The sequence below is a fragment of the Pelophylax lessonae genome (genome assembly GCF_965119305.1).
Source record: "Pelophylax lessonae genome assembly, chromosome: 8".
Taxonomy (NCBI): domain Eukaryota; kingdom Metazoa; phylum Chordata; class Amphibia; order Anura; family Ranidae; genus Pelophylax; species Pelophylax lessonae.
This window is the reverse complement of record NC_138775.1, coordinates 158,953,748-158,977,094: the sequence shown is the minus strand read 5'-3', so window position 1 is coordinate 158,977,094 and position 23,347 is coordinate 158,953,748. Positions and strand designations below refer to the sequence as shown.

The 23,347-nt window shown below is 44.4% G+C and overlaps 1 protein-coding gene across 1 annotated transcript in view; it reads right to left on the bottom strand.

Annotated features, from left to right (window-relative positions):
- LOC309562208 (uncharacterized protein) overlaps positions 1-23,347 on the bottom strand; it is a gene marked incomplete at its 5' end in the record, with an annotated part of 1,875,955 nt that overhangs the window by 1,414,660 nt on the left and 437,948 nt on the right. The gene's annotated exons all lie outside the window — the stretch shown is intronic.

Sequence of the window (23,347 nt, the reverse complement as noted above, 5' to 3'; positions counted from 1 at the left end):
GAGTATTGGTGCTAAAAGTTTGGCACACCTATTTTTGGGCAGTTTCACCCATTCTTCATTTCAGGACCTCTCAAGCTCCATCTGGTTGGATGGGGAGCGTCGGTGCACAGTCGTTTTCAGATCTCTCCAGAGATGCTCAATCGGGTTCAAGTCTGGGCTCTGGCTGGGCCACTCAAGGACATTTACAGAGTTGTCTCCTAGCAACTACTTTGTTATCTTGGCTGTGTGCTTAGGGTAGTTCTCCTGTTGGAAGATTAACCTTTGCTCCAGTCTGAGGTACAGAGCACTCTGGAGCAGGTTTTCATCAAGGATGTCACTGTACATTGCTGCATTCATCTTTCCCTCAATCCTGACTAGTCTCCCAGTTCCTGCCGCTGAAAAACATCCCCACAGCATGATACTGCCACCACCATACTTATATGTAGGGAAGGTATTGGCCAGGTGATAAGTGGTGCCTGGTTAACTCCAGACATGACACTTGCCATTCAGGCCAAAAAGTTCAATCTTTGTTTCATTAGACCAGAGAATTTTGTTTCTCATGGTCAGAGTCCTTTAGGTGCTTTTTGGAAAACTCCAGGCAGGCTGTCATGTGCCTTTTACAGAGGAGAGGCTTCCGTCTGGCCACTCTACTATACAGGCCTGATTGGTGGAGTGATGCAGAGATTGTTGTTCATCTGAAAGGTTCTCCTCTCTCCACAGAGAAATGCTGTAGCTCTGTCAGAGTGACTATCAGGTTCTTGGTCACCTCCCTGACTAAGGCCCTTCTTCCCAATTTCTCAGTATGGCCGGGCAGCCCACTTTAGGAAGAGTCCTGGTTCTTCCATTTATAGATGATGGAGGCCACTGTGCTCATTGGGACCTTCAATGCTGCAGAAATTTTTCTGTACCCTTTCCCAGATCTGTGACTCGAAACAATCCTGTTTCGGAAAAAGTCTGGGACTATCCTGCGCTCTGGAAATTGTATAGGTATGTGTGATCAATGTGTTGGAGTGTGCTGCCACCTCTATATTTCCAAATGTAAATATTAAAGTGAATAAAAGAAGGGGGTGAGGTAGGTGCTTCTCTGGTGTGTGTTCAATCAAATAATAAACCAAAGTCAAACATGAAAGCAATAGCAATGAGTACTAATAGATAAATAAATATTCATAAAATAATAATAAGAAAGTGCATGGTGCTGGATAAAAGATACAACCAAGTGTTGCAAATGTGATGCCCTTCCTTAGCTACTAGAGAGAGGAAGTGGCGTGCACCAGATGCAAATGTGAATGAATTGTTAGAGTGTGCTGCCACCTCTATATTTCCAAACAGAAATATTTAAATGAATAAAAAAATATATAAAAAATATATAAAAGAAGAGGTCGAGATGAGTGCTTCTCTGGTGTGTGTTCAATCAGATATTAAACCGAAGTCAAATATGAATACAATAACATGAGTACTAATAGATAAATAAAAGTTCATACAATGATAAGAAAGTGTATGGTGCTGGATAAAGAATTCAACCAAGTAATGAAAAAGTGTGATGCCGGGGGGCGTGGCGACTGCCGAAGCTAATGGCCGCTTAACCACTTAAGCCCCGGAAGATTTTACCCCCATTCCGACCAGGGGGTATTTTGCGATTCGGCACTGCGTGAATTTAACGCACAATTGCGCGGTCGTGCGACGCTGTACCTAAACGAATTTGACGTCCTTTTTTTCCCACAAACAGAGCTTTCTTTTGGTGGTATTTGATCACCTGTGCGATTTTTTGATCACGCGCTATAAACAAAAAAAGAGCGTCAATTTTGCAAAAATAGCAATATTTTTCACATTTTTTTATATGAAATTCCCCCAAAAAAAAAATGTAAAAATCAAAATTTTTAAAAATTTTCGGCCAATTTGTTTTATGCTACCTATGTTTGGTAAAAAAAAAATCGCAAAAAGCGTATTTTGATTGGTTTGCGCAAAAGTTATCGCGTTTACTAACAAAGGGAAAGATTTTTGTCATTTTTGTTGTTTTTTTTTTTAACGCGTAATGGCGGCGATCTGCGATTTTTTTTGTGGTACTGCGACATTGCGGCGGACAGATCGGACCCTTGACTGACATTTGTGACACTTTTGGGGTTACCAGTGACATTTCTACAGTAATCAGTGCTATACATATGCACTGTTACTGTAAAAATACACTGGTAGTGAAGGGGTTAACTTTATTTGGAAGGGAGGGGCTGTGTGTGTCCCTAGGGGCGTGGTTTCTACTGTGATTGGCTGTGGCTCTAGCTGTAAGGACACTGATCAACGGATCTACATACCAGATCCGTTTTATCAGTGTCTTTGCAGCGAGGAGAATGACAGGCAGTTTGTTTACACAAGCTGCCTGACATTCTCCCTCTCCCCCGCCGATCGCCGAGTGGCCGGCGGACATCGGGTCCGCTGGTCACACGCGCGGGGGGGTCCGTGACCACGCGGGAGCGGGAGCGCGCCTCCGGGGGCGCGCGCTCGCTCCCTAGACCCTCACAAGCAAGCAACGTAGCCCTACGTTAGTTTGCCTGTGAGGGGCTGACCGCCGACGTAGATAGTCGTGCGGCGGTCGGCAAGTGGTTAAACGGAGAGCTCCTGCGTGATCCCGGCTCTACAGCTCACTACTGCCCATCACAGCGCCCTCTGACCTGCATCCTCCACTGGACCAGACGCCTAATATTCTTGCCCGCAATATGTCCCAGCGGCGGAGGCGAACCAAGACCGCCTCGATCAAAAAAATGCAAGAGTTTTTTCCAGGCTCCGCCAAAATGGCGGCGGGGACACTCCGCTCGGCTCCGCACGTCATCCTCTTGCGGCCAGCACTCCGGACCTTCGGGGAGAGGGGACGCACGCTCTCTCACCGCTGTACACTCTGCAATCAGGTCCTGGAACTCCCGCTCACAGCTCCGGGGCATCTTCTCCTCCTACTCCCTCATCTCACAGCCCAGTCAAGTCCCGACCGAGGATGGATTCCAGACTCCTGGCACAGGCTGCATCTTCTATGGAGGTTAGTTCAGACCAACACACCCCGACCTCCAATGCTCCCTTACCGGACGTCTTCTCCTCATTCCAAACAACTGGACAACCAGTGTCGGACACCACCATTAAAAGTATGCTCAATACGCTACACGCTTCCCTCCAAGCAAATATAATCACAGCCATGGCACGCTGTCAGGGGGAAATAGCAGATTTGGGAGGACGGGTCAATACAGTGGAGAACAAGCTGAGCGAATTCACCACATCTTATAATGCGATGGTTGACTCACATGCCCTGTACCAGGAAGACATGCACCGTGTGCAAACCAAATTGGCGGACTTAGAAGATCGGTCCCGTCGCAACAATTTGAAACTCAGAGGTGTCCCCGAATCCGTGACTCCAAACCAATTGCCGCACTATGTCCGCGACCTATTTAAGAGAGCCGTCCCAGACCTGTCTGCGACCGACCCTAATCTAGACAGGATCCACCGTATCCCCAAGCCCTCCTTCCTCCCGCAAGAAATTCCACGCAATGTATTAATGCGTATACACTTCTTCCAAGCAAAAGAAAAAATTCTGGAGGCTTTTTGCCGCAAAGACAATCTTCCAGACCAAGCCGCCTCCATACAAGTGCTACCAGACTACTTGCAACATACACTTTAACTGCGGAGGAACCTAAACCCCATTACTAAAGCTTTGCAAAACCACCACATCATCTACAAGTGGAAATACCCTGCGAAGCTCTGTATAACGCACCAAGGCTCCACTTCCTATGTCACTACCCTGGATGAAGGCCTTCATCTGCTCCGCCAATGGGGGACAGTGCCGGACACCCCACCGAATCCTGCGCCCAACAGACATCCTCCGCCGCAACATGTACAACCGGATTGGCAGGTCGTCGCCAGAAGGTCCAACCATCACAGTTCACACTCATAGATGATGTTCCCGTTCCCATGCCGGGATCCCGGGCCCTCTCAGGTAACAGAGAACTTACTACCGTACTCTGACCCCACAGGCTTTTCAGCCTCAGTTGCTCTTTGGTCCCTTGGGACTTTTTTTTTATTGTTCTTGTTTATTGTTTACCATATTGCTGGTGCTCTTGTTCTTTTTTTTCTTTTGAAACACCCTTTTGCAGTGTCATCTCCTTGACTCTACCAGCCACCTCTGCAGCTTTATCGGTTTCCCTTTAGACTAATTTTTGAAGCTGGTTGCATCGCATCTTCACAAGACTTTTCCTCATCTCATCTTTGAACTGAAGGACTAAGTAAGTGCCTATCTCCCTTTTCCCCTGTACCTGGGTACGGCTCACCGACTTTGCCTCTTACTCTCTGACACCCTTCCACTTGAACACCTCCGGTGTTATACTCTTTCCCTCCCCCGTACTACCATACCTTTACACTGCCTATCTCTGAATGTAAAGGGGCTTAATCCCCCCGCCAAAAGATTCTCCTTATGGGATGAAGCTGTACGCTCCAAAGCTGACGTGGTCGCTGCCCAGGAAACGCACTTTCATAGTGGCAAGACCCCTGTCTGCCGCCATGCAAAATACCCTCACGTTTTCTTGTCATCGACCGCTGCTAAGAAGCGAGGCGTCCTGCTTGCCATTGCTGACTCTGTCTCCTTCACGGCCTCTAAGGTGGTGACGGACACAGAGGGGAGAAACATCATTTTAGTATGCTTACTGGACAACTGTCTTTATACCATTGTCAATGTGTACACCCCTAACTCACGCCAACTGCGTTTCTTGAAAAAGCTCTGGGTCCAAATAAACAAAATCAAACAAGGTAAATTAATTGTATGTGGTGACTTCAACCTGGTGGTGGATCACTCCGTGGATTCTTCCTCCAAACGACCCTCTCGGGTTCCATCTCTGGCATTGTTGATCAAATCAGAGGAGGTCCACGATGTGTGGCGCTACCACCACGTTGACGAATGGGATTACACTTACTTCTCCCAAAGACACGGTACCTATTCTAGGATTGATTTGTTTTCAGTAGACACCCATACGCTCCAAGCTGTTACTGATACGAAAATCTCCCCCATAACTTGGTCCGATCACGCGGCCATCCACCTATTTCTTGACGCAGGCAATTGCAATCCCTCCAAGTTCCTGTGGAGATGTAACAATTCCCTCCTGACTGATCCAGAATCCGCCTCCTTGATCCAGACCCGTTTAAGGGAATTTTTCGACCTCAACAACACCCCAGATGTGTCCCCTACTACAGTGTGGCTAGCACACAAAGCCTTCATTCGGGGCCTTCTGATCCAGCTCGGGTCCAGGCTTCAAAAACGATTTACTTTCCGCCTTACTGAAATATTGAAAGACATACACACTCTTGAGGCTCAACACAAGGCGTCACCATCGCCTACTACTTTGTCCAAACTCACGTCTCTGAGACTCGACTTGCGCAGACTCCTATGGGGGAAACATGACAAATTACTAGCACGTCTTTGACTGAATTATTACACGTCTCATAACAAGGCCGGAAAATTTCTGGCCTCCAGACTGAAGGCACGTAGGGTTAAAACTAAAATCGACTCCCTGACTCACCCTCACTCGGGCGAATCTCTCTGACATCCACAAGCCATAGCTGATGCGTTTGCGGACTACTACAGCTCGCTGTACAATCTACACTTGGATCCCTCTACACCGCAGCCCACAGACTCAGACATTCACAATTTCCTCCAACATCTCAAAATCCCTACACTTACTGTGGAGGCGACGGAATTCCTCAATGCCCCCTTTTCTCCCCTTGAACTGTCAAAAACCATTAAATCGCTCCCTGTATGCAAATCCCCGGGTCTGGATGGACTCACTAATGAATATTATCGATCCCTCCATGAAGTCCTATCCCCGCATCTGCTAACCATGTTTTCAGCCACGGTTGCATCTGCGTCATTCCCCCCTGAGATGCTACAAGCCCATGTGGTAACTCTTCCCAAACCAGGTAAACCTCCTAATACCCCGGCCAATTTCCGCCCTATTACTCAACACTGACATTAAGATTTATGCCAAATTACTAGCAAATCGCTTGGCCATAGTCTTGCCTGGGACCAGATCAAATGGGATTTATTAAAGGCAGGCAAGCCCCAGATGCCACTAGGAGAGTGATCAACCTCATGCACCAGGCGGAGCGTGCTCGGATGCCTTCTCTGCTTCTATCTATAGATGCGGAGAAGGCATTCGACCGCGTCCACTGGGGATATATGAAAGCAGTGCTCGCTAAATTTGGATTTTCAGGCCCCATGACTTCAGCCATACTGGCCCTATATTCTTTCCCCTCTGCCAAAGTCCTATCTTCTGGTCTTCTTTCTAAAACGTTTCTTATAACCAATGGCACCCGTCAAGATCTTTAATCTAGTCATAGAGCCTCTGGCCATCTCCATAAGAGATCATCCTATGATCCACGACTTCAAAGTCGCTCATTCTCATCATACTATTACCCTATTTGCAGACGATGTCATCCTCAGTCTCACGAATCCCGTCGTATCCCTCCCATCGGCCCATCGCCTCCTTCAACAATTTAGCAACGTCTCATATTATAAAGTAAATTTCACTAAATCCTTCGTACTCAATATGGGAGTCCACAAATCTACCGTTACACACTTAAAATCCACCCTACCTTACACATGGACATCGGCAGAAGTTCCTTACCTGGGCCTGCTGCTCACCTACCCCCTGTCTAACCTAATCCCTTCTAATCTCCGCCCCCTTATTTCCAATATCTCGTCTGATGCACAATCTATATCCCGCACTGAACTGTCATGGTCAGGCAGAATCGCAGCTTTCAAAATGATCTGTTTGCCAAAAATTTTGTATGTGTTTCGCACCCTCCCGATCCAGATCCCATCGTCCTACATAAAAACCTTACACAAGATCCTCCACACCTTGGTTTGGCAGAAAAAGCGTGCTAGATGCAATTATCTCCACATGATTCGTCACAAATCTGTTGGGGGTCTAGGCCTCCCAGATTTGCAGGATTATCTACTGGCGGCTCACCTTACTCCCATTAGACAATGGACCCCCTCATTCCCCCGTGTCCCCATGGATACTGCTTTAAACCCTCCTATCTAAATCCACACACATGTACTTTCTACTCCTGGCAGACATTTGGAAACCCCTATCCCTCCCCGCGTATCCCATTACCACCCAATCGACACTGAAAGCCTGGAGGACCTTACTTTCCAGTCGGGACTCTACTGCTTCCACTATCCTGGTGTCTTTCCCCCTGCAAACTCTTCAAATTCTCCTCCCCTTTACCTCTCTATCTAATTTTATTGCTGCGGGTGTCCACACAGTGTCCCAATTGTACACCCACACGGATCTCAAGAGTTTCAGCCAACTTCAGACTGAATTTCAATTGCCGGTGTCAGCTAAGTTTCAGTATAACTCCATCTCCAGTTTCCTCCGCAAACATCCCCCTCCCCAGACTCACCTTCCGTCCTCCATATGGCAGTACTTATTTTCTACCACCACTAGGACTAAAGGGATCTCCTTGTTTTATAATCATCTCAAAAATAAACTGTCTTTCAATAAAACCTCCCACATAATTCGTTGGGAGGAGGATCTTCGGGCAGACTTCTCCGACACCCAATGGCAAACTGCTACCCAAAGTACATACAGAGCCTCTAGATGTGTGATGCACTGGGAACAGTCCCAAAAAAATCTAACCAGGTGGTATTTAACGCCGTATCGCTTGTCCAAATTCTATACCCAATCAGATCCCCTGTGCTGGCGCGGTTGCGGCCAAGTTGGCACTATATATCACATCTTCTGGTCCTGTAAAAGCGTGTTGGGCTTCTGGAGAAGGGTGTCCGAAATTCTCTCTTCTGGTTCGGGAATTCTTCGGCCTGTCACTCCAGCCATGGCTCTCCTGTTTCTCGGCTTAGATAATATCCCCCGGGATATGCACAAAGTATATACCCACATCCTGATTGCGGCTAGGTCCGTTATAGCGAAACATTGGAAACAATCAGATCCCCCCTCCCACCTAGAAGTTGTCCGCCTAGTCAATAACCAGTTTTCTATGGAAAAAGCCTACGCTTTCTCTATGGCTCAGGGGGCCAGGTTCACTCGACACTGGTCACCCTGGACAGCCAGCAGCTACTGTACCCCGACCTTGTAAGGGAAATAGAATGTACCCCATCATTCTTTTTACACTTTCCTTCCCAAGAATTGTGTATAGACCCATCCAATCTACCTTGCTTCTGTTATACCCATGTTTAATTCTGAGGTTAAAGTGCTTTATGGTATTTTCTGAGATTTTATACGGTTTTCTTCTGACATGTTAATACATATTGTTGCTGTTCCAGTCAATATTGGTATACGTGTATTGATTGTCTTATTTTCATTGTGTAAAATTTCAATAAAAAATATTGAAACAAAAAAGTGTGATGCCCTTCCTTAGCCACTAGAGGAAGTGACGTGCACAAATAGATATGCAAAATACAAATGTGAAATGGATTAATAGGTGATTTTAGAAGTGCCAATGTGCTATTAAATGGAATACCTCTATGATCAATTAACCCATGGGCATATTAAAGGTGCTATTATAAATAAAAAACAATAATAATACACTTGAAGTGACAATAATCAAATATATAGTGCTGGTTCGTGATAGTGATTTGACAGTCCACAGTCCATACAATGGTAATCCTGTGTATTGCAGCTATTTCCAAATAGCTGAAAAAGTGACTGTGCTTCTTTAATCCTTATATGAGTGTGCAAAACCAATGGAGAGCCTTCACCATGATGCTGTGCTTTGAAGTGTATCCAAACTTAAGGTGATAGTGCTTTCTTCCTCCTTAGTGCTTCAAGGCTCGTGCAGGTGCTAATCCCCTATGGTTATGCACTCACCACAGATCCTTACCCCTGCAGGGGTATGTAGCCTTTGTTGCAGTAAGGATGTATCCCTGGACTTACCAGCTTTCCTACCGACTTCCTATGTTGCCATCGCTCACATATGGAGAAAATATCACCATATAAAGACAAATATCACTCACAGTTAGGCAGTAAAAGATGCGGTTCAGCAGACATCCGGGTTTTTTGCGCTCCACGGCCCTAAAAAACCCTCTAACGGAAGTGATGCAACTGGATAGAAGATCCCGCTCTACGTGCGCTTTGTTTCAACAACGTCTTCAGGAGCAGCCATATTGCCTCACCTCCGCTGTATTTATACACCTCTTGATTACTAGGCAACCCCTCCCCTCATTTAACCCTATGTGGGAATCCAATTGCCATATCAATGTGTGTGTCAGGAAGCGTACATTTGGTTGCTGCCGGAATTTATTTTTTTCCAACGTGTGGGGATTCGCACGCCATGTTATGCCTTGGGCATATCATGTGACCCACGCCATATTGTATATCAATTGCTTCATTAATATTGTTGCAGCTAGTGTGTTGCTTCTTTGGATAGGTAAATGGGATATTAGGGCTGCTAATTAACCCTTTGTGTTAAATTACATAAAATATCTTTATTATCAACTAATATAAAATATCAGTGCATGTGCGGCATATAATATAAATCACAATAATTTAAATATCCGATTATATCCAAAAAAAAAATATATATATATATATATATATATATATATATATATTATAATAGCTCCTATATACAGTCAGGTCCATAAATATTGGGACATCGACACAATTCTAACCTTTTTGGCTCTATACACCACCACAATGGATTTGAAATGAAACAAACAAGATGTGCTTTGACTGCAGACTTTCAGCTTTAATTTGAGGGTATTTACATCCAAATCAGGTGAACGGTGTAGGAATTACAACAGTTTGTATATGTGCCTCCCACTTTTTAAGGGCCCTTTCACACAGTGAGTCAGTCGGACGGACTCCATTTATCTCAGCGGGGGATCGATCTGCCGATCCCCCGCTGAGTAGGATGACAGCTGTTCTCCGCACTGTGTGCGGAGACACAGCTGTCAGTTCCCCATACATTTCTAAGGGGGAATCGGATGGTAACAGACCGTTGGTCCGTTCTCATCCGATCCGATCCGCTGGACGGACGGAAAATAGGGTTTCCATCCGTCCAGATTTGACGGATCGGATGTCAGCGGACATGTCTCCGCTGACATCCGATGCTCCATAGGGATGCATGGGGGGACCGTTCAGATCCGCCAAAAAAATGGACAGGCGGATCTGAACAATCCGCCTTTGTGAAAGAGCCCTTAGAGACCAAAAGTAATGGGACAATTGGCTGCTCAGCAGTTCAATGGCCAGGTGTGTGTTATTCCCTCATTAACCCATTTAAAAAGAGCAGATAAAAGGCCCAGAGATAATTTCAAGTGTGCTATATCATTTGGAATCTGTTGCTGTCAACTCTGAATATGAGATCCGAAGAGCTGTCACTATCAGTGAAGCAAGCCATCATTAGGCTGAAAAAACAAACAAACCCATCAGAGAGATAGCAAAAACATTAGGTGTGGCCAAATCAACTGTTTGGAACATCCTTAAAAAGAAAGAATGCTCCGATGAGCTTAGGAACACCAAAAGACCCAGAAGACCATGGAAAACAACTGTGGTGAATGACCGAAGAATGCTCTACCCTGGTCAAAAAAGCACCCTTCACAACAGTGTATGTGTGTCAAAGTCAACAATCAAGAGAACACTTCACCAGAGTGAATACAGAGGGTTCACCACAAGATGTAAACCATTGGTGAGCCTCAAAAACAGGAAGGCCAGATTAGAGTCTGCCAAACATCTAAAAAAGTCTTCACAGTTCTGGAACAAAATCCTGCTCATGATCCAAAGCTTACCACCTCATCAGTGAAGCATGGTGGTGGTAATGTCATGGTGTGGGCATGTATGGATGCCAATGGAACTGGTTCTCTTGTATTTATTGATGATGTGACTGCTGATAAAAGCAGCAGGATGAATTCTGAAGTGTTTTGGGCAATATTATCTGCTCATATTCAGCCAAATGCTTCAGAACTCATTGGATGGCTCTTCACAGTGCAGATGGACAATGACCCGAAGCATACTGTGAAAGCAACCAAAGAGTTTTTTTAAGGGAAAGAAGTGGAATGTCATGCAATGGCCAAGTCAATCCACTTACCTGAATCCGATTGAGCATGCATTTCACTTGCTGAAGACAAAACTGAAGGGAAAATGCCCCAAGAACAAGCAGGAACGGAAGACAGTTGCAGTGGAGGCCTGGCAGAGCATCACCAGGGATGAAACCCAGCATCTGGTGATGTCTATGTATTTAAGACTTCAGGCTGTAATTGACTGCAAAAGACTGTCAACCAAGTATTAAAAAGTGAAAGTTTGATTTATAATTGTTAATCTGTCCCATTACTTTTGGTCCCTTAAAAAGTGGGAGGCACATATACAAACTGTTGTAATTCCTACACCGTTCACCTGATTGGATGTAAATACCCTCAAATTAAAGCTGAAAGTCTGTAGTTAAAGCACATCTTGTTTGTTTCATTTCAAATCCATTGTGGTGGTGTATAGAGCCAAAAAGATTAGAATTGCGTCGATATCCCAATATTTATGGATCTGACTGTACATGTGTATCCTATAATATATTCAGAAAAATAAAAATAAAATACCAATGTAAAAAAGATATATATTTAATGTTAAAAAGCGTGTGTTGGTGTGTAACATCAACAAGTGCTTAGTTAGGGATTTTCAATGGGAAAAAGTATGTGGGTGTTAGTGTGCATGCATAATTTTGTAGTTATTGTGTGCTCAGGTGACCATTAAATGAGAGGTGCAGATGAGGATAAAAATAGGATAAAAATGGTAATATTAGTAATATAATTTACTAGATTTAAAAAATATTTTAAAATTATTTTAATTTAAATAGGGGGAACAAGCCTATATATAATGTTTTAAATGTATATAAAATACTATAACCACCTGTTGTGGGTATATCTGTGTATGTCTTGTAAAATGTAGATATTAACATGTGTAGTAATATATATGCCCACTACCCACTAAATTGGAGACATACATGTTCATGTATTCAAGTTAATTCCATATGTTGGGCAACTACATTGTTAATGTGCACTGTTTATGCACTAGGATGGTAGTATTACTTACTGTATGGGAAATGTGTGTGAGCACACTCTGGGACATTTGATATGTGGAGACCTTATTGACTAAAGTGGTAGTGTTGCCTGTACATAGAGATTGGTATAATAGAGAATAGGTATGATTTCCAGTGCATATGTGTATGCACGTATTTATAAATAGGACAGTATATAAAAGGTCATATAAAGAAGGACTTTTTAAAAGAACATATTACCAAAGAACATATTAAAAAGGACATATCAAAAAGACAGAGGCGAGTGGTGATTCCTGGTTGGTACTCATACTCGGGTGGTGTTAAAGGGTCCCTATTTATAGAAAAGATAAAAAAAATTAGGGATTACTCAAGAAGCAGTTTAGATCAATATCTATGTTTAAGCCCTCTGGCTGGAGTGTATTCAATAGAAAAATCCATTTTGTCTCATTCTGGGACACTTTTATTATTTTGTTTGTGCCCCTCCAATGGTCTTTTATTCGGTCTATACCGTAAAATGTAATCCCTTTTGGGTTTTTAGAGTGATTTTTTATGGAACCTTTTTTAACCACTTGCCGACCGCGTGCGGTAATACTACTGCGGCAGGGCGGCACGATCCCGTCCAGCCACGTAGTATTAACGTCATGCGCGTCTCGGCTCCCAGAGCGCGCTCCCGCGCGCCGCGGGTCCCGATCCCGATGGCATTCGGTAGGGAACCGATCAATCATCAGATACTGACCAATGATTTTTGGTCAGTGTCTGTAGATCGGTCCCCACCAATGGCAATCTGTCCCCTGTCTGTGTAATGTAAACACAGACAGGGGAAGTGATGTCACTGTCCCTTCTGGAGTCCTTTCGGTTCCAGGAGAGAGAGACAGAGACACAGTAAAAACGTGAGTTCCACCAACACTACACTGACACACCTCACATAGGTACATTTAACCCCTTCATCACCTCTGATCACCCCCTGATCACCCCCAAAACCCCTCACAGTGAACACTATATACAGTGGTATACAGATATTTTACTGATCACTGTATAAGTGTCACTTGTGAGCGTAGTTTGCGCCTGCGTTAGGCCCAAATAGGGTTAGGGTACCCGCCACCTATCCCCTAATAAAGTTTTTACCCCTTGATCAGCCCCAGTTAACCCCTTCACTACCTATTACTCTGTGCACTAAATACAGTATATAGGTAAATACTGATCACTGTATTTAGTGTCACTAGCGACCCTAATTTGCGCTTGCGCTAAGCCCAGACAGGGTTAGGGCACCCGCCACCTATCCCCTAAAAAACTTTTAACCCCTTGATCTTCCCCAGTTAACCCCTTCACTCCATATAAAACAGTGCACTAATATATACAGTATATCAGATAACTACTGATCACTGTATTTAGTGTCACTTGTGACCCTAATTTGCGCTTGCGATAGGCCCGAATAGGTTTAGGCCACCCGCCATCTATCCTCTATAAAGGTTTAACCCCTTGATCTCCCCCAGTTTAACCCCTTCACTTCCCTGTCACAGTGTTCACTATATACAGTGATTACCGATCACTGTATTAGCGTCACGGGTGACACAACTTAGGCTAGCTAGTTAGCGTCAGGGTCCCACTACACCACCGTTACTTAGCGTCAGTTAGAGTCAAGTACACTAACACACACACACCACCGTTACTAGTATAGTGTTTGAACAGATCAATATCTGATCTGATCAGAAATATACTAGCGTCCTCATAATTTAGTGTTCCCCAAACGCAGTGTTTGCACAATCAGCACTGATTCCTGCTAGCACCTGCGTTTAGCCCCCTTGCCCAGACCACCTTACCCAGGCAAGTGTAGTAATCAATAGATTACTGACACTTCCAAAAAACACATCACACAAAACCGCTGCGTTAGCAGAGTCAGGCCTGATCTCTGTTAGCACTAGCAGTTTTTCTTTGTAGCGACCAAATAGTCCTCGACAACCAGGTACTTTTATTACCTAGTAGTCGCATCACTGTACGAGTAAATTTAGCTACCAAAATGACAAAACGTTTGTTCAGTGATGATGCTATATACAGTATAATGACCATGTCAAGTGAGAGCGATGGGGAAGCCTCACCGGCAGAATCAGGGTCAATATACGAACCAGATGACAGCAGCGGCTCCCTGACAGATAGCTCCGACAGAGGGGTCCCTGCTAGGGTCAGGCGTACCCGACCCCATTCTGGAGTTGACGACTTGCAAGAACTGGGGGTTTCTCGTATGCAGCAGAGTGCCAGTACTAGTGCCGCTCACACTTCTCGTGAACTGGCAAGCACGAGCGGCCTAGTACATCCTGGACCTTCAACCAGCGCTGCAGTATCACCTGGTGACGTGGCGAGTCACCTGAGTGCAGTTGAAGCTGGTGCGGTGGCTAGCATGAGTAGTGGCCCGCAGCCACCGCGTATCCGAAGACAGGCCCGTAGAGCCCATAGTGTCCTCCCTGAAGCGCTGGCATATCCTAATTGGCAGCCCACAGATTCCACAGCGCCAGTACTTCCCCCATTCCCCGCCCAACCCGGAATCCAAGTGGAAACAGCTGGTTTTAATCCCATAAACTTTTTTGAGCTGTTTTTCACTGAAGATCTTTTCAGATCTATTGTGGACCAATCAAATTTGTACGCTCAACAATTCATCGCCGCCAACCCAAATTCACCCCTTGCCAGACCATTCGCCTGGAATCCTATTACGATTCAGGAGTTTAAAACCTATCTGGGCCTTTCCTTCAACACGGGCATTACAAGAAAGAATGAATTGCGGTTATATTGGTCCACTGACGCAATTCATCAAATGTACGTGTTCTCTGCTGCTATGTCCAGGACTCGATACGAACAAATATTTCGGTTCATGCATTTCAACGACAATGAACTCTGTCGTCCTCGGGGAGACCCTGAATATGATCGGCTCCACAAAATTCGGCCCCTCATAGACCACTTCAATCAGCGGTTCGCAGCCTTGTTTACCCCCCAACAAGATGTCTGCGTTGACGAGTCCCTGATTAAGTTTACTGGTCGCCTTGCTATCAAACAGTACCTCCCCAGCAAGCGTGCCAGATACGGGGTCAAGTTGTATAAGCTTTGTGACAGGGCCACAGGCTATACAGTTAATTTCCGTGTCTATGAGGGAAAAGATAGCACTGTGGAGCCCCCCGACTGCCCAGGCTACATAGGGAGCAGCGGCAAGATAGTTTGGGACTTGGTGTCACCCTTATTCGGAAAGGGGTACCACTTGTACGTGGACAATTTCTATTCAAGCGTGCCACTTTTTAGACACCTCTATCAATTGCAAATTGGCGCTTGTGGCACCGTGCGATCTAATCGCCGGGGCTTCCCCCAACGGCTAGTGAATGCCCCACTGAGCTCGGGGGAGAGAGCCTGCTTGAGGTGCGATGAATTGCTTGCAGTGAAGTGGAGGGACAAAAGAAACGTTTACGTGCTGTCCTCCATTCACCCAGACACGGCAGTCCAAATTACTACGGTCACCGGTGTTGTTGTTGAGAAACCCCTCTGTGTCCACGACTATAACCGTAAAATGGGAGGGGTGGACTTCAACGACCAGATGATGGGACCGTACTTAATTGCCCGTAAGGCCAGACGCTGGTACAAAAAAGTGTCTGTATACCTATTTCAATTGGCTGTTTACAACGCTTTTGTGTTATACAAAGCGTCTGCTGGAACATTATCCTTCTTTCAATTCCAAGAAGAGATAATCAGAGCCCTTCTGTATTCAGCTGGTGCTCCTGCCCAACTTCCCCAACCAGATGCAGTGAGGCGGCTGCATGAGAGGCATTTTCCGCAATACCTCCCGAGTACCCCTACCAAACGATACCCCCAAAAAAGATGCCGTGTCTGCAGCAAGCGCGGATTTAGGCGTGACACCCGGAATTATTGTCCCGACTGTCCTGACCGACCTGGTCTTTGCCACGGTGACTGTTTCCGTCGCTACCACACACTAGTGGATTATTAGCGTAGGGTACAGCACGGCACAGTTTAGGGCACATTTACACAGGGTCTCAAAAGATGTTCGATGGCTATCGTCATTTTGAGAGACCCGAACCTGGAACTCGACGTTTGAAGAAAAAAAAAAAAAAACATAAAAGCCAAAAATAGTTGTCGTCTCAGTCATTTTTTATGTTCTTCTGTACTTCCTATGTACTTTTAATGTCCTTTGTATGTTTTTCATTCTTTTGTGACCTGTTTCTCTTGCAGGTACTTGTCGGCTACCACGCATTGATTTTATATATTCTGACACAAACAGTGTTTGCGCTCAGCATATATGGATACCTTTGCTGATAGCAGCTGTGGTGATTTTCTGATTTCAGCACTGCAGTTAAAATCTTATTTTGGTATACGTGGATAGCGCCGTGTATACCCATCATTAAATTCAGTGGGTGGTTGTTTGGGCAGTTAATGATGAGAATCCAAAAATTTTTGTTGTGTCAGTCATTTTATATGTCCTACTCTTCCTAATGTACTTTTTTTAATGTACTTTTTTTTTTCATTCTTTTGTGACCTGTTTCTCTTGCAGGTACTCGTCGGCTACCACGCATTGATTTTATATATTCTGACACAAACAGCGTTTGCGCTCAGCATATATGGATACCTTTGCTGATAGCAGCTGTGGTGATTTTCTGATTTCAGCACTGCAGTTAAAATCCTATTTTGGTATACGTGGATAGTGTCGTGTATACCCATCATTAAATTCAGTGGGTGGTTGTTTGGGCGGTTAATGATGAGTAATACTACTCATTATTCCTGTGCTGATTTCTGATAGGTTCTCTTTTTTTTCGTTCAGCCCACAGGCTGCATGAAAAAAAACAAATCCTATATGCCAAACAAAGACCAGCAATGTACTGGTACATTGCTGGACTTTGAGTGGTTATACCAGGATGATGCCTGCAGATTTAGGCATCATCTTGGTATCATTTTTTACAGCAAGCGGTCGGCTTACATGTAAAAGCAATCCTAGCGGATAATTGGCCGCTAGACTGCTTTTACATGCAGTGGGAGGGGACTCCCCCCCCCCTCCTGCCGCCTTCCGTTGCCTTCCACGGTTTTTCTCGGGCTCTCCTGTCCCACCGGTTAACCCGAGAGTGCAGCTGGTGGTTCAATTATCTAACCATAGAGCTGATTGGAGATGAGAATGGCTCCAATCATCTCTATGGCCTAAGATGCCGTAGGCTACAAGCATTTCATGACTTCTGTTTCGCCAGAAATAAACAGCGCCATTGGGAAATTGGGAAAGTATTTTATCACACCAATTTTGGTATGGTCAGATGCGTTAAGGTCAGAGGAAAGATCTAGAGTCTAAAAGACCCCAATTTTTTTAAAAAAGAGTACCTGTCACTACAGATTGCTATCATAGAGGAAATTTAAATTCACCGTGATAACAATAAAAATGATTAAAGAAAAAAAAAATGAAAGAAAAGGTGTCAAAATAACATAAGAAAGCAAATTAAAAAAAAAAAATCAAGCCCCCCTGTCCCCCCGTGCTTGCGCGCAAATGCGAGCACAAGCGTTGGTCTACTGTCATATGTAAACCGCAATTTCAGCATGCATGTAAGGTATCGCCGCGAACACCAGATCGAGGGCAGTAATTCTTGCGGTAGACCTCCTCTGTAAGTCCAAAGTGGTAACCTGTAAAGACTTTTAAAGGCTTTTAAAACCGTACGTAGTTTGTTGCCGCGGCACGGGCGTGCGCAATTTTTAAAGTATGTCATGTTAGGTGTCTATGAACTCGGCATAAGATCATCTTTTAAATTTTACCAAACAATTTGGAATTATATAGTGTATTTTTGCATTAAATATAAAAAAAGTGTTTTTTTACGCAAAAATTGCGTTTGAAAAATGTGTGCGCAAATACCGTGTAACAAAAAAAATTGCAACATCCACCATTTTGTTCTGTAGGGCCTCTGCTTTAAAAAAATATATAATGTTTGGGGGTTCAAAGTAATTTTCTTGTGAAGAAAAAATATTTTTTCATGTAAACAAAAACTCACAGAAAAGGCTTGGTTTTCAAGTGGTTAGAAGAGTGGGTGATGTGTTGCTAAAATTGAGCATAAAATGCCAGGACTGTTCAAACACCCCCCAAATGACCCCTTTTTGGAAAGTAGACACCCAAAGCTATTTGCTGAGAGGCATATTGAGTCCATGGAGTATTTTATATTTTGCCCTAAGTTTCAGGAAAATGACAATTTGTTTTTTTTTTTTTGTTTTTTTACACAAAGTTGTCACTAAATAATATATTGCTCACGCATGCCATGGGTATGTGTGAAATGACACCCCAAAATACATTCTGCTGCTTCTCCTGAGTACAGGGATACCCCATGTGTGAGACTTTTTGTCAGTCTAGCCGCATACAGGACCCGGAAAACCAATCCGCACCTTCTGGCTTTCTAAGGGCGTAAATTGTTGATCTCACTCCTTACTACCTATCACACTTTTGAAGGCCATGAAATGCCAAAATGGCACAAAACCCCCCCAAATGACCCCATTTTGCAAAGTAGACACTCCAAGCTATTAGATGAGAGGCATGATGAGTCCATGGAATATTTTATATTTTGCCACAAGTTTCAGGGAAATTATTATTTTTTTTTATTTTTTATTTTTTTACACAAAGTTGTCAGTAAATGATATAATGCTCACACATGCCATGGGTATATGTGACATGACACCCCAAAATACATTCTGCTGCTTCTCCTGAGTACAAGGATACCCCATGTGTGAGACTTTTTTGCAGTCTAGCCGCGTACAGGACCCGGAAAACCACTCCCCACCTTCAGGCTTTCTAAGGGCGTAAATTGTTGATCTCACTCCTTACTACCTATCACACTTTTGAAGGCCATGAAATGCTAAAATGGCACAAAACCCCCCCAAATGACCCCATTTTGCAAAGTAGACACTCCAAGCTATTAGATGAGAGGCATGATGAGTCCATGGAATATTTTATATTTTGCCACAAGTTTCAGGAAAATTATTATTATTTTTTTTTTTTTTTTTACACAAAGTTGTCAGTAAATGATATAATGCTCACACATGCCATGGGTATATGTGAAATGACACCCCAAAATACATTCTGCTGCTTCTCCTGAGTACAAGGATACCCCATGTGTGAGACTTTTTTGCAGTCTAGCCGCGTACAGGACCCGGAAATCCACTCCCCACCTTCAGGCTTTCTAAGGGCGTAAATTGTTGATCTCACTCCTTACTACCTATCACACTTTTGAAGGCCATGAAACGCCAAGATGGCACAAAACCCCCCCAAATGACCCCATTTTGCAAAGTAGACACTCCAATCTATTTGCTGAGAGGCATGGTGAGTATTTTGCATCTCTCATTTTTTTTGGAAAATGAAGAAAAAACAGGAAAATGCATTTTTTTTCCTCTTTTTTTCAATTTCCAAAACTTTGTGACAAAAAGTGAGATCTGCAAACCACTCAACATGCCTCTCTGCAAATAGCTTAGGGTGTCTACTTTCCGAAAAGGGGTCATTTGGGGGGGGGGGGTTGTGCTGTCTTGGCATTTCATGGCCTCCGAAACTGTGATATTAACGCTACGAGACCGAGAATCTACAGGCCTGCAGCACACCCCCTCTGCCAACGCATTACGATTCACCAGGAAATGGCATCTCTTCTCCACATCAGCAGGGGACTCTCATAGTAGACCTAGTCTGGACACTTGATCGTTAACAGATGTACAAGAACTGATTGACCCCCTCTCTTCACACCCTGGTGCCGCTTCATTCCTAACTGTCTTCAGTACAGGCTCGATCTATCACTATGCGGTATCAAGGCAAGCCACACTGTTTGTTGGGGATAATATTTTTATAGTTGTTGTCTAGCTGTGTAGTTGTAGCTACATTCTACTGTTTTATATGTACAGAGAAAAATTGAGACAGTGCCCGATGTTGACACTCAACATTGCCTTATAATCGTGATCCCCCCAGGAGCACATCTAGGGGGTATTGGCCCCTCTATACCGTACATATCTGGTTTACACGCATATGTCTGGCTACCCACCCCCCCTCTCCTACCCCCCTCCTTTGACCCTGCCGCTTCCCTTCCTAACCCCAGAAAATAGAAAATAGCATTATTTGTTATTTGTTGTTGATCCTTTTGGTCACAGAGATTATCGTTATATTGTCTCTGGAGTTCTCATGCAAATTCGTATATTTTTGTTTCATGACTGATTGCCATCTACTATGTACCCACGTTACTGGTTCATTGTTTGGTTGTAATGTACTTCTGCTGTAATGTGTTGAACTTCAATAAAATGTTATATAAAAAAAAAAAAAACACCATCCCCCCCAAACCCAAGGTCTCCTACAGAAGAGCCACCAACATCAAAAATGTGGTCGCTCCCAGCAAACTCAAAACCATCTCTACCACTCTTGCCAAAACCCCATGCCTTATCCCACTCATAGGTATGTTCCAATGCCAGAAAACATTGTCCCTCACCTGCTCCCACATCCAACATGGCCAAAAGGATTCACCATCAAAGGCAAAATCTATCCGATCAAGCAATTCTATAATTGCTCATCTGAGTACGTCATCTACTGCCTCACGTGCCCCTGCGGCCTGTTCTATGTGGGCCGTACCATCAGGCCCCTTAGAAAGTGCTTTGGGGAACACCGCCACCTTGTAGAGAGCGGCAAAGATAAACACAGTGTCCCCAGACACTTTGCTAAATCCCACAACAAATCCTCTTTGGGCCTCAGGGTATGGGTGATCGAGTCCGTTCCGGACTCATTGCCCAGAACGGAGCGTTTCAAGCGGCTCTGCCAGAGAGAGAGACGTTTTGGATCTACTCCCTTTATACGCTCACGCCCGGAGGCCTGAACGAGGAAATTAAGGGTTAACGTGCTTCTGTAGCCCATATTCCTTGTCTATCACATATTGTTACTGTTCTAATCAGCCTGACTATTCTTTGCCCAGGTGCTTCATGCCATCTTGTAAGAACTATCTGGTCCCCCTTATCTTCCTCTATATCCTCCTCTGCACCAGAAAAAGACTCCACATGTAAGTACCCACTATATGTTTAAAAGAAAGGTGCAGCGCGGGCTCCGAGCGGTGGTACGTGACGGTAACGCCTCCTCTCTAAGAGAGGGGGCGTTACCGTCACGTACCACCGCTCGGAGCCTGCGCTGCAGCCGGATTCAAGCCCATTTCCATTAGAAATTCTGCCCTACATTTTATCAAGCTGTTTCCATCTGCATAACTGTAAGTGTAACCCTTGTTTTTATTAAACTGGTTGAGAAGATATCACACTATTGCGACCCTTATTTCTTGCACCCCGTTCCCTGGAGAGTATTGGCCTTTGGTCACCGTCTCCTGGACACGGGTTTAAAGGTGAAGGAAGCATTGATGAGATCCTTGGAACCAGATTACTTTCCAGTGGCTGATTGAAAAGGTACCCCGGTGTATTACATACACAGAGGAAGTGGAAGGGGATCTTTGAATCCATTACTCCGCGTTCTTTATTATCACTTCTGGTAAGAGACCATTTTGGGTGATTCACGTGGGGAGTGATTTATCCACGGTTGCAGTGAAACATATTGTTTAATTCGTGCACACCTTATTTTCCGCCTGGTAAGGAGGAATTTCACCTGGTGGTGGGCTGCACTGAAGTTGGAGATTTTCCTTTATTGTCGAGCACCTATTTGTTTTATCAAGCATGGACACTTAAAGAGAAATGGACTTTGTTTGCACAATCCCACCCACATATCCTTATGTTGTTATACAATTTTTGGACACCATTTTGTTTTAGCGCACCTTTCTTTTAAATACATTTGTATACATTCAGGTACTGAATATAGGTAGCAGCTTTAACCGCACTATACACTAACAGCGCACCCTTATTCACCTACCAAAGTACCCACTATATAGTTTCTAATATATTCCAAATGTAGTGTGTGTTTTTAGCTAATGTATCCGCATAGTATCTATTTCTGCCCCTCCCCTTCACCCCCCACCATAGCACGTGGCCTCGGCTCCCACCCCCTCCCAGGCCTATCACACACCCTCCACACAGGTGGTCGGTGTGCTCAGTAGCCCCCCTGCCACCCCATCTCTACCCTTATTAATACTTTTTATGTTTTATATTTAATTTTTTCATTTATTTTTTATTTTTAATTTTTTTTATTATTTATATATATATTTTTTTAATTTTATCATTATTTCTTACCTTCAGTTCTATTTCTAATTCCACTTTTTCTTTTTTCATTTTCCCAATTCCATATGTATTCCCCTTCCTTTGCCCCTTCACCTCATACTCCCATCTTTATCTTCGGTTTCCCCAGTTCCTTTCCACTCCCCACCCCCTTCCCCTGTTCGGCTTCATATGTCCCCATTGCAGACATGACTGCCCATATTATCTGTTCCTACACTTTTCATATCCGGTCACCAGCCCCTTGTGTACTCTTCATACCACATAAAGCTCCACTTTGGCCCGGGTCTGCTCCCGTCATTTTTTTCTTTCTCATTGCCTGTGGGCATATAAGCCCTCTTCCAAGATGGCCCCTGCATGGCCTGAAGAAGGAGCGCATGCTCCGCAATGTGTCGCCGCTCGTTCTAGGCTCTGCAAACCAGGAAGTGACTTTACGGCCCCTCCACATGCTGACCAGCGCTATCCACTGCAGCTACAGACCAGGACTGTCTCCCACAGGATACCGCCGCTCCCCTGCACTAGGACCAGCTCTGCAAGGACTTAAAGGAACCCCCTGGATGTGAGATACCCAGGACCTCCTCATATAATTTGATGCCTGTTACCACTTTACTCTTGTGAGTAATATTGTTTTTATCCCACATTAAAGGTTTTATACTGCTACACTCAGATCAGCGTTTTGGGTTTCTCTATCCCCTTGTTATTTCACACAGAGTTGCTTCTCTCTTCACTACCAGCAGCCATCTAAGTGGACCAGAACCTTTTTGGACTCATACTGGAACTGTTATAACCCCCCCCACCCACCTCCCAGCCCAGCATAGACTGCGCCAGTAACACTGGCATTTTGCTTGCGCCAAAGATCCCTCATTCTTGCTATTTCGATCAAAAAACACAGGAATATACTGAGATCAGATAGAACTTTGAAAAAAATACTTCCAAAGGGCCCTAAGTTCATCTACAGGAAAGCGCCAAACTTAAGGAATAGGTTGGTTCACAACGTAGTGGACCCCCCTAGAGAGATCCATATTTGCCCTGACATATTGAATACACTCCAGCCGGAGGGCTTAAACATAGATATTGGTCTAAACTGCTTCTTGAGTAATCCCTAATTTTTTAATCTTCTCTATAAATAGGGACCCTTTAACACCACCCGAGTATGAGTACCAAC